The sequence below is a fragment of the Oncorhynchus kisutch genome, linkage group LG18 (assembly GCF_002021735.2).
Source record: "Oncorhynchus kisutch isolate 150728-3 linkage group LG18, Okis_V2, whole genome shotgun sequence".
Lineage (NCBI taxonomy): Eukaryota > Metazoa > Chordata > Actinopteri > Salmoniformes > Salmonidae > Oncorhynchus > Oncorhynchus kisutch.
The window spans coordinates 59,868,776-59,880,530 of record NC_034191.2 but is presented as its reverse complement, the minus strand read 5'-3'; positions in this window follow the sequence as shown (position 1 = coordinate 59,880,530).

Genomic DNA, 11,755 nt, shown 5'->3' with positions numbered 1-11,755 from the left:
CCTCATGAAGCTAGTTGAAAGAATGCCAACAGTGTGCAAAGCTGTCATCAAGGCAAAGGGTGGCTAGAATCTCACATATAAAATACCAATAAAGTTGAACACTTTATTGGTTACTACATGATTCCATATGTGTTATTTAATAGTTTTGATATCTTCCCGATTATTCTACAATGTAGAAAATAGTAAAAAATTTACAAAAACCCTCGAATGGGTAGGTGTGTCCAAACTTTTGACTGGTGCTGTATATATATTAGCTTTTCCCACAGGAATCCTGTCATTGTGCTAATGGTAGTTAGCAGTGGCTCATGAAACTACCTTCAACTTTTTTCAAACTGCATACAGAAACAAAAAAAAGAAGATATCCATGAGTTCATTGCTGACAGTGATAATGCAAAATGAGTCTTTCTATTTGATCGAGTGCTTTGCAATTTGCTCATTAATTGAAATATATAGTGACCTCATCTGACTCCCATGAAGCATTGCATTCATCAACCATTGTAAGTCAGGCCTTTTTCCACGTCACAGACTGTTATGGCGTGTACTCAAAGGATCAATAGAAGCAGGTAGCAACCCATTTAAAAACCTGTTAAATGATGAGTTACTGCTCAGCCAAGCATCCAAAACTTTTAAGTGCTCCAATGAGCAGCATCATCTACACAAGTGCTTCACCCCTACACACCCATAAATATTTCATGAACATTAGCACAATTACTTACAGTGTCTTATCAGACTGCTGAAAGGTGGAACTAACGGTGTACCTATGTAGTGAATAGCAAACAGAGGAATGGAATATGTTTCACAGACATAAGATATGGGAGATGGAGAGAGTGATGAGAGAGAGAGAGAAAGTGATGGAGAAATAGAGAGATGCAGTGAGTGATGGAGAGAGAGAGAGAAATCAAATAAAAATATGAACTAGAGAGTAAGAACGAGAAAGATGGAGCAAGATAGAAAGAGAGAAAGAAATAGAGACCGAAACAGAAGAGTGTGTAAGTGTGTATGCTTGGCCCGGCCCCACAGCTCCCACTGTGTGAGCTGTGTGATCTGAACAGCCGTGTTGGCAGGCCCTGTCACAGAGATCATCCCGGTTCACTGGGATGTGGATTACATGTGCATTAACATGTGGTGCTGGTTCGCTGTGGGTCAAAACTTCTCAGTTGCCAACTAAGCCATGCCACTGCTGCCTACCAAGTAGCAACTACACAGACAGATTTGAGCCACAATGATAAAGTTAACAGCTACAGACTGGGAGTTCTACAGTACAACAGGTCTGGGTGTAATGTAGAGTAACAAAACTTTGCAACGCTACATTAGCATTGTAAAAATGCAAAAATGATCACAAAAGGGTTCTGGATTTCCTGCTTATTTTTTCCTGATTCTTTGAATCCTCCAACCCGTGATTTCTGGAAGTCTTGAGTATTTTGCCAAAAAGACCGGCCGGCATTTTGCAATACCAGTTCAATGCAACCACCTTTTGTGAAAGATCAACATCTACGCTTGTGGTCGATTCTTTCACCACATTTGTAACTGACAAAAACAATAGCTTATCAGTATAGGATTGCTGTCATAACAATGTGCAGTCAAAATTAGAAAGAGAAGACACTTTTCTGGTGGGGATGCAGGCTATAATTACATATGGCAGAATGTATACACAAAACAAAGAAAAACCACAGAGTACAAAAGTCTACTGGGTACACACGGCAACATTCATCTCAATTGAGATAATTGATGTTTTTCCCAGCTACAAGCAGGCTTGGGGGAAAGAGGCTTTGTGTTTTCTCTCTCTCTCTTCTCTCTCTCTCTCTCTCTCTCTCTCACTCTCTCTCACCACCTGCCACGTGTTGCTCAGCCAGAGGAAGAAAGAGAAACAGAGAGAGAGAAAGAGAAAAAGAGAGAGAGAGAGAGATATGACTAAAGAGACAATGCCATACATAGAGATGAGGGAGAGGGAAAGAGAGAGGTGACTAAAGAGAGAGAGAAGAGCGCGTCGACACACAAACCGAGAGAGAGAGAGAGAGAGAGAAAAACAGATGCCGAGTGCGATAGCGAACGTGTGGTGGGTGTGACAGACCCAAAGTTGTGTATGCATCCATCCATCAGAGTGAGTCTGACACTAACACGCGCGTTGGCCAATTAAAGAGAAAGCCACAGTGGAAAAGCATAAATCATCTACTGGCATATGAAACATTTTTCTACTTCATTATGTTCTGATAAATATTGATGTGGATTTACAATGCTGTCCATGAAAAGGTCAGGGTCAGGGAAATATAACATTACAAAACTTCTGCTAGATTTGATAGGGTTGCAGGGAATGGATAACCTCTGATTCAATATGTATCTGTAAATACAGTCGCTTTCACCTACTTCCAGAGGGTGTCTGTCTTTCTGTCTGCAATATGTTAAATATTTCCAATGTCCTCTGTCTGTAAATGATGTTTCTGTACGAATAAGTTGCTGGTGGAGGTTATAGAATAAACAGTGGCAGAATGCAGAGAAGCAGGGACAGACTGGCTAAAGATGGACCAGCCCATCTGGAATTGGGCAGAACTACCCTATGGCCAGTCTGTCTCCGACTGTAGGCTACGACAAATTCAGTCATTGTTCAATTGTAACTATAAGTCACACAAGTGTCTCATAGTCAATGTTCAGTTCATCATTCTATATTTTTGTAGTTGTTGTGAGACAATAGAGCAACAATCCTGATATAATGTGCTATCCATCCATACAAAATTAATTCACAGTTGACCGATTTGTATGTGTTGAGTCAGCCTACTCTGCGGAACCTCCATTATCCTCTTGCCATCTGCCCCATACAGAGTCCAGTGCCACTGCCCCCACTTACTCAAACTGGCTGAAGGTGCGACTGCAGGGCCAATCGGAGACAAGGAAGAGCATTCACTTCCTGCCAGACTCCTCCCAGCCCAACACAGGGCTCCAGTTGTACTGCTATAGATACATCCTCAGGAGGGAAAAAACTGAAAAACAACCCAACCCTAAAAAGAAAAGTTGTAACAAATAGTTTGCTTGTTGGAGAATGTGTAATTGGCTACACATTTGTTTGTCATTAGCTGAACTTTCCACTTTATATAAACCCAACAGACTAATTAGAAATTGATAGTTCGATGTAAATGTGTCATTATTTCAGAAGCAGAAGCAGAGTCGCGTGCCTTTTCAGTGGTATGCTAATTAAATCTGTTTCCTCTGCACAGCAAATGAACCTTGATGAGCAATGTGATCTCATTAAATGACAGACCTATGAAAGGATGGATGGAGCCAGTTAAAGTTAGAGCCACGTAACCTCGCTCTGTTTTTACTGACAAGACACACCTGAGCACACAGGCTTCGTAACAGCTGGGAAATGACAGGCACGTCAACCTCATGCCTCTCTACCTTCTCCTACTTCTTTATTTGGCGTTTCAGCCGTTACCGTCATGATTCAGTAACGGTTTAGAGCGCCCACCAACACTGACATGAAACAGAGTCAGAAATAAAAACATTCATTTGTGCTTAAAGACAATAGATGGGGGGGGGGAGGATGGTACATGCCTTGAGAAAAGGCATAATGGCTCTCTGTTTTACCATCATTATGTTGTTGATGGTGATATTTTCTATTTTCTGTGATCCGTGATACAAATCCTCAACCTCTTTACACTTTTAGAAAAAAACTGTGACTGCCGGGATAATTGAGTTGAAGACTGATGTCACAATTCACCCAAAGAAAGCCAGCCCCTGCCACCCCTCCTTCTCTCACCCTAACTCCCTCTCTTACTCCTTTAGCGCCTGAGCTAATAAGCTTCTAGTACATCTCTCTGAGTCACTACCAAGTGTGCTAACGCAGCTAAGGGAGGGTTCCTCTGCCCAAGTGTGTGTCAGTGTTAATTTTGTCAACGAAACACCCATTTTTCTGTGGCAATTGACGAGACGATTATTGATTAAATAGACCCAGAAAAAAACTTATTTTTTCATTTCGGTTGACTAAATTATCTCTGTGCCAAAAATCTGACTAGTAAGTTGTCTGGACAAGAGTTTTTGGAGTAATTGAGAGCTTTGCAGTGTAATTTGTTTGGTCCAATCAAAAGCATGCATGACATTAGAAGAATTGTAAGGCTTTCTCATTGCAATGTTGCAATGCGGTGGAAAATAAATTCCATGCCCAGGTCATTCACAAGTCACATCTCTGCCGGCAATTCTCCAATCTAGCGGCAACAAATCATTGATGCAAATAAGGTACACACCATGGCTACTCTCCCGGTGGTACAAGCTTCCAGTATAAAAAGGGGTGACGTTTGGAGCCACTTTACTTATCATGTCGATCTAAAACAAGACCGAATGCAACATTTCCATGGGAGAAGACAGCGTTTGCACTTACAAGTTGATGGGGAAACATACTCCCAACCTCAAGAGACATCTGAAAGCACATCATTCCAATATACACTCAGGTAATGACAGATTGTTAATGCTAGCTAGTTAACTTGCTGCAACCTATGAGAACACTATTTATGAAAGAACTTTGATTAGGCCTACAATATAGCTACAATATGTCAAGAGGCAGGGTTCCAGACTGCAACCATTTTGACTTGGCTGTACGAGTTACATTTTTATTTGGTAGAGTCAGTGTGTGATGAACATGGTCACCTCAGGGTCCAGCTTATGTTCCCTCAGCCCTATGTTCCTTCAACCTATATTCCCCCAGCCCTATATTCCCCCAGCCCTATGTTCCCTCAGCCCTATGTTCCTTCAACCTATATTCCCCCAGCCCTATGTTCCTTCAACCTATATTCCCCCAGCCCTATGTTCCCTCAACCCTATGTTCCTTCAACCTATATTCCACCAGCCCTATGTTCCCTCAGCCCTATGTTCTGTCAACCTATATTCCCCCAGCCCTATGTTTCAGCCCTATGTTCCTTCAACCTATATTCCACCAGCCCTATGTTCCCTCAGCCCTATGTTCTGTCAACCTATATTCCCCCAGCCCTATGTTTCAGCCCTATGTTCCTTCAACCTATATTCCCCCAGTCCTATGTTCCCTCAACCTATATTCCCCCAGACCTATGTTCCCTCAGCACTATGTTCCTTCAACCTATATTCCCCCAGCCCTATGTTCCCTCAACCTATATTCCTCCAGCCCTATGTTCCCTCAGCCCTATGTTTCCAGGGCCCGATGTTCCCTCAACCTATGTTCTCTCAGCCCTATGTTCCCTATGTTCCCTCAGCCCTATGTTCCCAGGGGCATATGTTCCCTCGACCTACAGCAGTGCTGCCTCTGTCTTATATGCAGACTACGCTACCTACATATACGCAGACTACGCATATATATTTTGGGGGGAGTTAGAAAAGTAGAATACACAAGGCGCAATTTCGAAATTTGGTAGTGCATCAGCAGTTTTCTACTTGTTATATCAGTTAATGACAGTCACTCAATTAGCCCATGTCAGCTAACATTTTTCAGATTGCTAGGTAAATTAGTCTAGCCAGCTATCTAAACCTTGTAGTAATAATCCCCAAATCACCGACCGGGCACGCAGAGCTATTGTCACTCTCAGTCAGACATCATATGAACATGGCATAAATCATGGCAAAACGTGTAGAATTGCAGGACATTTGCTTTAGACAGTAAAAGTTTCCACTTCATGGTAAAATGTGTAGAATTGCACGAAAACAAATTATAGACATTGTTTCCAACCCATAGCACAATGTGAAGAATTGCAGGAAATTAAAGTGGAACTGGCAGCATTTTAACAACTTTGTTGATATGAAACAAACAGACAACCAAAACCATCAAATTCTCAGTTTATGCTATAAAACCAACTTTATAAAGTAAAGTTTATAACTTTATAAAGGTTCTATTTGACTCAAAATTCCATGACGTACAGTAAGGCATTGTTGACAGAATAGATGGATGCAGTTCAATGCATGATTCATATAATTCACCAATACATTTCTTGGTGGTTAAAAAAATATTGCTATCAGGTTGTAAATCACAGCTGACCTGGTACATTGTTTGCTGCCTCCACCTATTAGGAATGCACTGTTTCAGTATCAATGTCTCAATAATTTGGACAAAAACAGACAAATGTAACTAAGGCTGGGAATGTCAATACAATCAAACTAGCAAGGGCAATGATCACAAGTCAGTCATAACGTGGCTAATAGGCTAGTGTATCGGTTTATGTAGCAAGCTAATAACACAGAGCCTAATGTTAGCGAGCTGCTGGGAGGATGTCATGTCTTAGGAAGAGTGGGTGCGTGACTGACTTCTTCCCCCATATCGTTTTTTTTGGTGGCTACAGCTAGCCAGAGAAGCAGGTGTCATTTGGTTAGCTAGCTAGCTATGCTGAAGTTGAATAACTGTTATCTAGTCAGCATATCTCTTGCGTTCGTAAATTCACTCTGGCTATTTCTCCGATTTCAGAGCACTCGTCCGAGAGCGCAGAATAACTGATGAATTTACTAATGCGTAACACCTGCTGAATATGAGTAACAGTCACGGACGCTCTAGATAATATGTAAACAGCCTAACCAGCTCTGCTAGGGCAAGTAAAATGGTCCGAGTGAGGTGTTCTCTCATTTGTGTCCGGAAGTAGCTAGCAAGCCAGCCAACTTCAGCCAGTTAGCTTGGGTGCTTGACTGCTGTTGTGAGTAACGCTCTGATCAACACGACTCCTCAGCCAGACCGTCCAGTGTGCGCGCTGAACGCTTGGAGAGCAAAACACTTTGAATTTAAGAAAGACCCAGAGCACACTCTGACACACTGAAGGCAATTTATGAACGCACCCTTAGTTGTCAATCAAATGTATTTGGCATTGATCAAATGAGCAGGCAGGCAAGTTCCCATTCAGTTATCAAAACATGGGTTGGGACAAGCATGCATTGTCAGGCAAGCTGCAGAAGGACGAGCAGGCTATTACCCATCGTTTATCAGTGCAATTAATACAGCCAACTAGCATAAAAAGTTTGAGAGGGTTTATCTAAGAGGATTTATCTAATGTTCCCTCGTTAGATTTTTCTTGCTCTGGCTAGCATTAGTTGTTGGTCTTGTTGTTGTTGATGTGCATAACTGAGGGCAAGCGAGCCTACCTTTTAATATTTGTTTGGTGACTGTAAAGGACTCCTTTGGGATTTACATATTTGCAGAAATCCATTCAGGTGTATTTTGTGGCTTTTGGTGAATGCATTGTAATGATCTAAAGTTGCGCTGTCCAGTTCAAAGTGAATGATGGCAGGTCATACTGCCTGTAAACACACAGTCCAGTTCAAAGTGAATGATGGCAGGTCCTACTGCCTGTAAACACACAGTCCAGTTCAAAGTGAATGATGGCAGGTCCTACTGCCTGTAAACACACAGTCCAGTTCAAAGTGAATGATGGCAGGTCCTACTGCCTGTAAACACACAGTCCAGTTCAAAGTGAATGATGGCAGGTCCTACTGCCTGTAAACACACAGTCCAGTTCAAAGTGGATTATGGCAGGCCCTACTGCCTGTAAACACACAGTCCAGTTCAAAGTGAATGATGGCAGGTCCTACTGCCTGTAAACACACAGTCCAGTTCAAAGTGAATGATGGCAGGTCCTACTGCCTGTAAACACACAGTCCAGTTCAAAGTGGATGATGGCAGGCCCTACTGCCTGTAAACACACAGTCCAGTTCAAAGTGAATGATGGCAGGTCCTACTGCCTGTAAACACACAGTCCAGTTCAAAGTGAATGATGGCAGGTCCTACTGCCTGTAAACACACAGTCCAGTTCAAAGTGAATGATGGCAGGTCCTACTGCCTGTAAACACACAGTCCAGTTCAAAGTGAATGATGGCAGGTCCTACTGCCTGTAAACACACAGTCCAGTTCAAAGTGAATGATGGCAGGTCATACTGCCTGTAAACACACAGTCCAGTTCAAAGTGAATGATGGCAGGTCCTACTGCCTGTAAACACACAGTCCAGTTCAAAGTGAATGATGGCAGGTCCTACTGCCTGTAAACACACAGTCCAGTTCAAAGTGAATGATGGCAGGTCCTACTGCCTGTAAACACACAGTCCAGTTCAAAGTGAATGATGGCAGGTCCTACTGCCTGTAAACACACAGTCCAGTTCAAAGTGAATGATGGCAGGTCCTACTGCCTGTAAACACACAGTCCAGTTCAAAGTGAATGATGGCAGGTCCTACTGCCTGTAAACACACAGTCCAGTTCAAAGTGAACGATGGAAGGCCCATGTGGCAAATGGCTTAGTTGCATAAAGGCCTACTGTAGCTCTGATTGGCTATGGCGCTCCAGTCTGCGTAAATATTTGCAATTCGATTCTATTTAGTGCAGTGTCTATTAAGTGTCAAAACGCATGGCCGCTTTCCCACTCTATATTGCTGTAGAAATTTCACAAATGCCTTACTACACATAATTCGCAAACAAGAATATATGAAAATGTGAAAATGTTATGCCCTTATTTGTTTATTTGATTCCCCATTAGTTTTTGCAAAAGCATCAGGTACTTTTACTGGGGTCCACAAAAACACAAAGCATGACAAGTAACAAACACTGATGCTCTGATAGACAAGGACAGTCACACAAATGTAAACAAAAAAAGGATACAAAACATATAACAAAACAATTGTGTGCTTTAGAGTGTGTCTGTGTGTTTGTGTATGTGTCCCCTGGCAGTCCCCGCTGTTCCATCAGATTGATATGGGTTTAAGATACGAAGAGTGCAAAATGCGTAATTGCGCATCGGCCATTGCGAGTGCATAAGGTAGCAGGCTACAACTGCAAAGTTTTTTTAGGACATTCAATTAACTGTTAGATTAATACATGACAACTAGCAGTGTCTATTACATGTTATGATAGCAATCTAGCTCCTATTAAATTAGACAATGATGTTAGTGCACATAAAGATGTAAGCACATTCATCGCTATTGAACAACAACATTCTGAAAATTGTGGAGCCCTAATTTAACAGTAAAATATATCAACAATAGTCTATTGTCGACCCACAATCACTGGAAAATATCTTGAATCATGCATTCCTGCTTAGACATGTTTGATGAAAACCCATTTCTTGAATAGCCTACCATCTCAGTAGTCTATTACAGTCTAAAGCACTGTGAATTACTTTTAAAAGTGACTACTATTTTTTTCTATTGCGTGACACCGCAAAAAAAAGTTGGTGCGGACCAAATCACCAACTTTAAGTTAGTGGCACCAGTGCCACCAATGCTAGTCTGAAGCCCTGTCAAGGGGTGTGATTTTAAATCTGCTGCAGAGTTGTGTTCTTCTGCCAATTTGCCTGTTGGGAAGAGAATCATGCGATAGGATGTTATGCCGTAAAATATGTTTTTTTAGGACAAGGCTATGCATGTTTGTGCACGTGGAAGTCTGTGATTTACTATAGGTTAATGAGGCAATAAAAATGGGTTGTGACTCAAATTTGACTAAAGTGAAAGGGCATTTGGTTGGCAAAAATGGCCCACTGTTTTTGTCATTTTGAATCATGTTAAATCATTATTCAAGTTTCAAAAATGTGACTTAATGATATTTTAGTCAAAATGACTTAAACTAGACCTAATCTAAAAAAAAAAGAGTGCCAAAATTAACACTGGTGTGTGTGTGTGTGTGTGTGTGTGTGTGTGTGTGTGTGTGTGCCTGTGTGTGCCTGTGTGTGTCTGTGTGCACTAGCCCATCCATTCACCGAGGAATAGACCACGTTGTTTAATGCCATCCCACTGTTAACTAACTGTGAAAGGGCGTGTGTGTGGGGTTCTAACTCTCTGTGTGTGTTTGTCTATGGTTCCTCAGGGGGCCTCCCAAAGACGACACACACTTCAAAGGGTTCCCTCCACGATATGGAATAGTGATACTTGGTTGGCCTCAAGACAAATGGTTTAGGTACTGATCCTCCGCCACTGTTTTCTTTACGATTAGAGAGGTGGCGGAGCAAAATGTCATTTAGTCTGAATGGTGTTCTGCTAGGATTTGCCGCGCTGTTTGTCTTCTTAAATCTACAACAGAGGAGTTGGCAAATGAACCCTGAGTCCCTATGAATAAAACAACAGAGAAGAGAAGGAGAGAAACCTCTCCCACCTAGGCACTAGCATTTGAGGAGCAGCGGGGAACCATGGAAATGTGATTTGAGCCGACAGTGGTAGTCTTACAGCAGTCACCTGTGCAGTGTGAGGAGGAGAGAGAGGAGGAGGAGAGAGGAGGAGAGGAAAGAGGGGAGGAGAGAGGAGAGAGGGAAGGGGAGAGCAGGGAGGAGAGGAGAAGAGGAGTAGAGAGAGGAGGAAAGGAGAGGAGTGTAGGAGAGCAGAGGAGAGGAGGAGAAGAGGAGTGGAGAGAGGAGAGGAGAGAGGAGGAAAGGAGAGGAGTGTAGGGGAGCAGAGGAGAGGAGGAGAAGAGGAGTGGAGAGAGGAGAGAGGAGGAAAGTAGAGGAGTGTAGGGGAGCAGAGGAGAGGAGGAGAAGAGGAGTGGAGAGAGGAGAGAGGAGGAAAGGAGAGGAGTGTAGGGGAGCAGAGGAGAGGAGGAGAAGAGGAGTGGAGAGAGGAGAGAGGAGGAAAGGAGAGGAGTGTAGGGGAGCAGAGGAGAAGAGAGGACAGAAGGAAAAGCAGGATACTTAGTCAGTTGTACAACTGAAAGCATTCAACTGAAATGTGTCTTCTGCATTTCACCAAACCTCTCTGAATCAGAGAAGTGCAGGGGGCAGCCTTAACAGTGGGTTAACTGCCTTGCTCAGGGGCAGAATGACAGATTTTTACCTTGTCAGCACGAGGATTCGATCCAGCAACCTTTCGGTTACTGGCCCAACGCTCCTACCCACCAGGCAACCTAGAGGAGAGTTCCTAGATTTTGTTCTGAAGGCTTTTACTATTCTTTTAGAATTCTGTCAGCAGCAATATGTCAATTGTACTGTATTACATTACTGGCCTGGTTTACTTTAATGTCTGTCTGACTTTGTTATTGACAAGCTGGAGCAGCTTGTCAACTATAATTTCAACAGCAAGCAGTGTAAACTCTGGATAAAATCATATTACACAAAAAGAAGATGGGTTTGTAATATGCCATCACCTTCTATTTTGGAATACTTAATTCATCTGTACAATCACTTTGTGGTAGGTTGAAACACTCCACATCGCTCGTAGTAGCCCATCATGCACCGATGTTTCAACTGCACATGGCTGAATGTACTGTATTACGGGATAATGATGTCACATTACATAGAAACTGAGGTCATTAGTAATAGAGGCAGCCAGTTCACGGATGACATTTAAAAACTGAACAGACATTATTGACTAATGGATATGTTGATGTTGGGTCCAAAACAGACCAGTCCTTCCCTCTTCCACCCCCCCCCCCCTCCCCACACACACACACACACCCCCTCTCTCAGATTTCCATGGTTATTATCATAGGAGTGCAGCTGACAGTGTCGTGGCACAGAGTCAAGTCGACAACGTCGGGGCCGGGCAACAACAAGGCTCTGCCAACAAGATGGAGTGTTTATTTATTTTCCCCTCTACAAACATTGAAATACCTCTGCTCTGTTTCTCTGGCATGCAGTCCTGGTTGGTTACTATGATATGATATGCCAGTGTCCGTTTAGCTGTTGGCCAATCAATGACATTTCAATAAGCTTTCTTGACCCTGTGGTCCCAATTAGCACATTAGCCTACGCTCTCACCTCCTCGCCCCCCTCTAGCTTTGCATCCTATCCTCTTCTACCCTCATCTCCTCCTGCCTAAATCTCACCTCTGTAACTGGCTGTGGCGTAACCA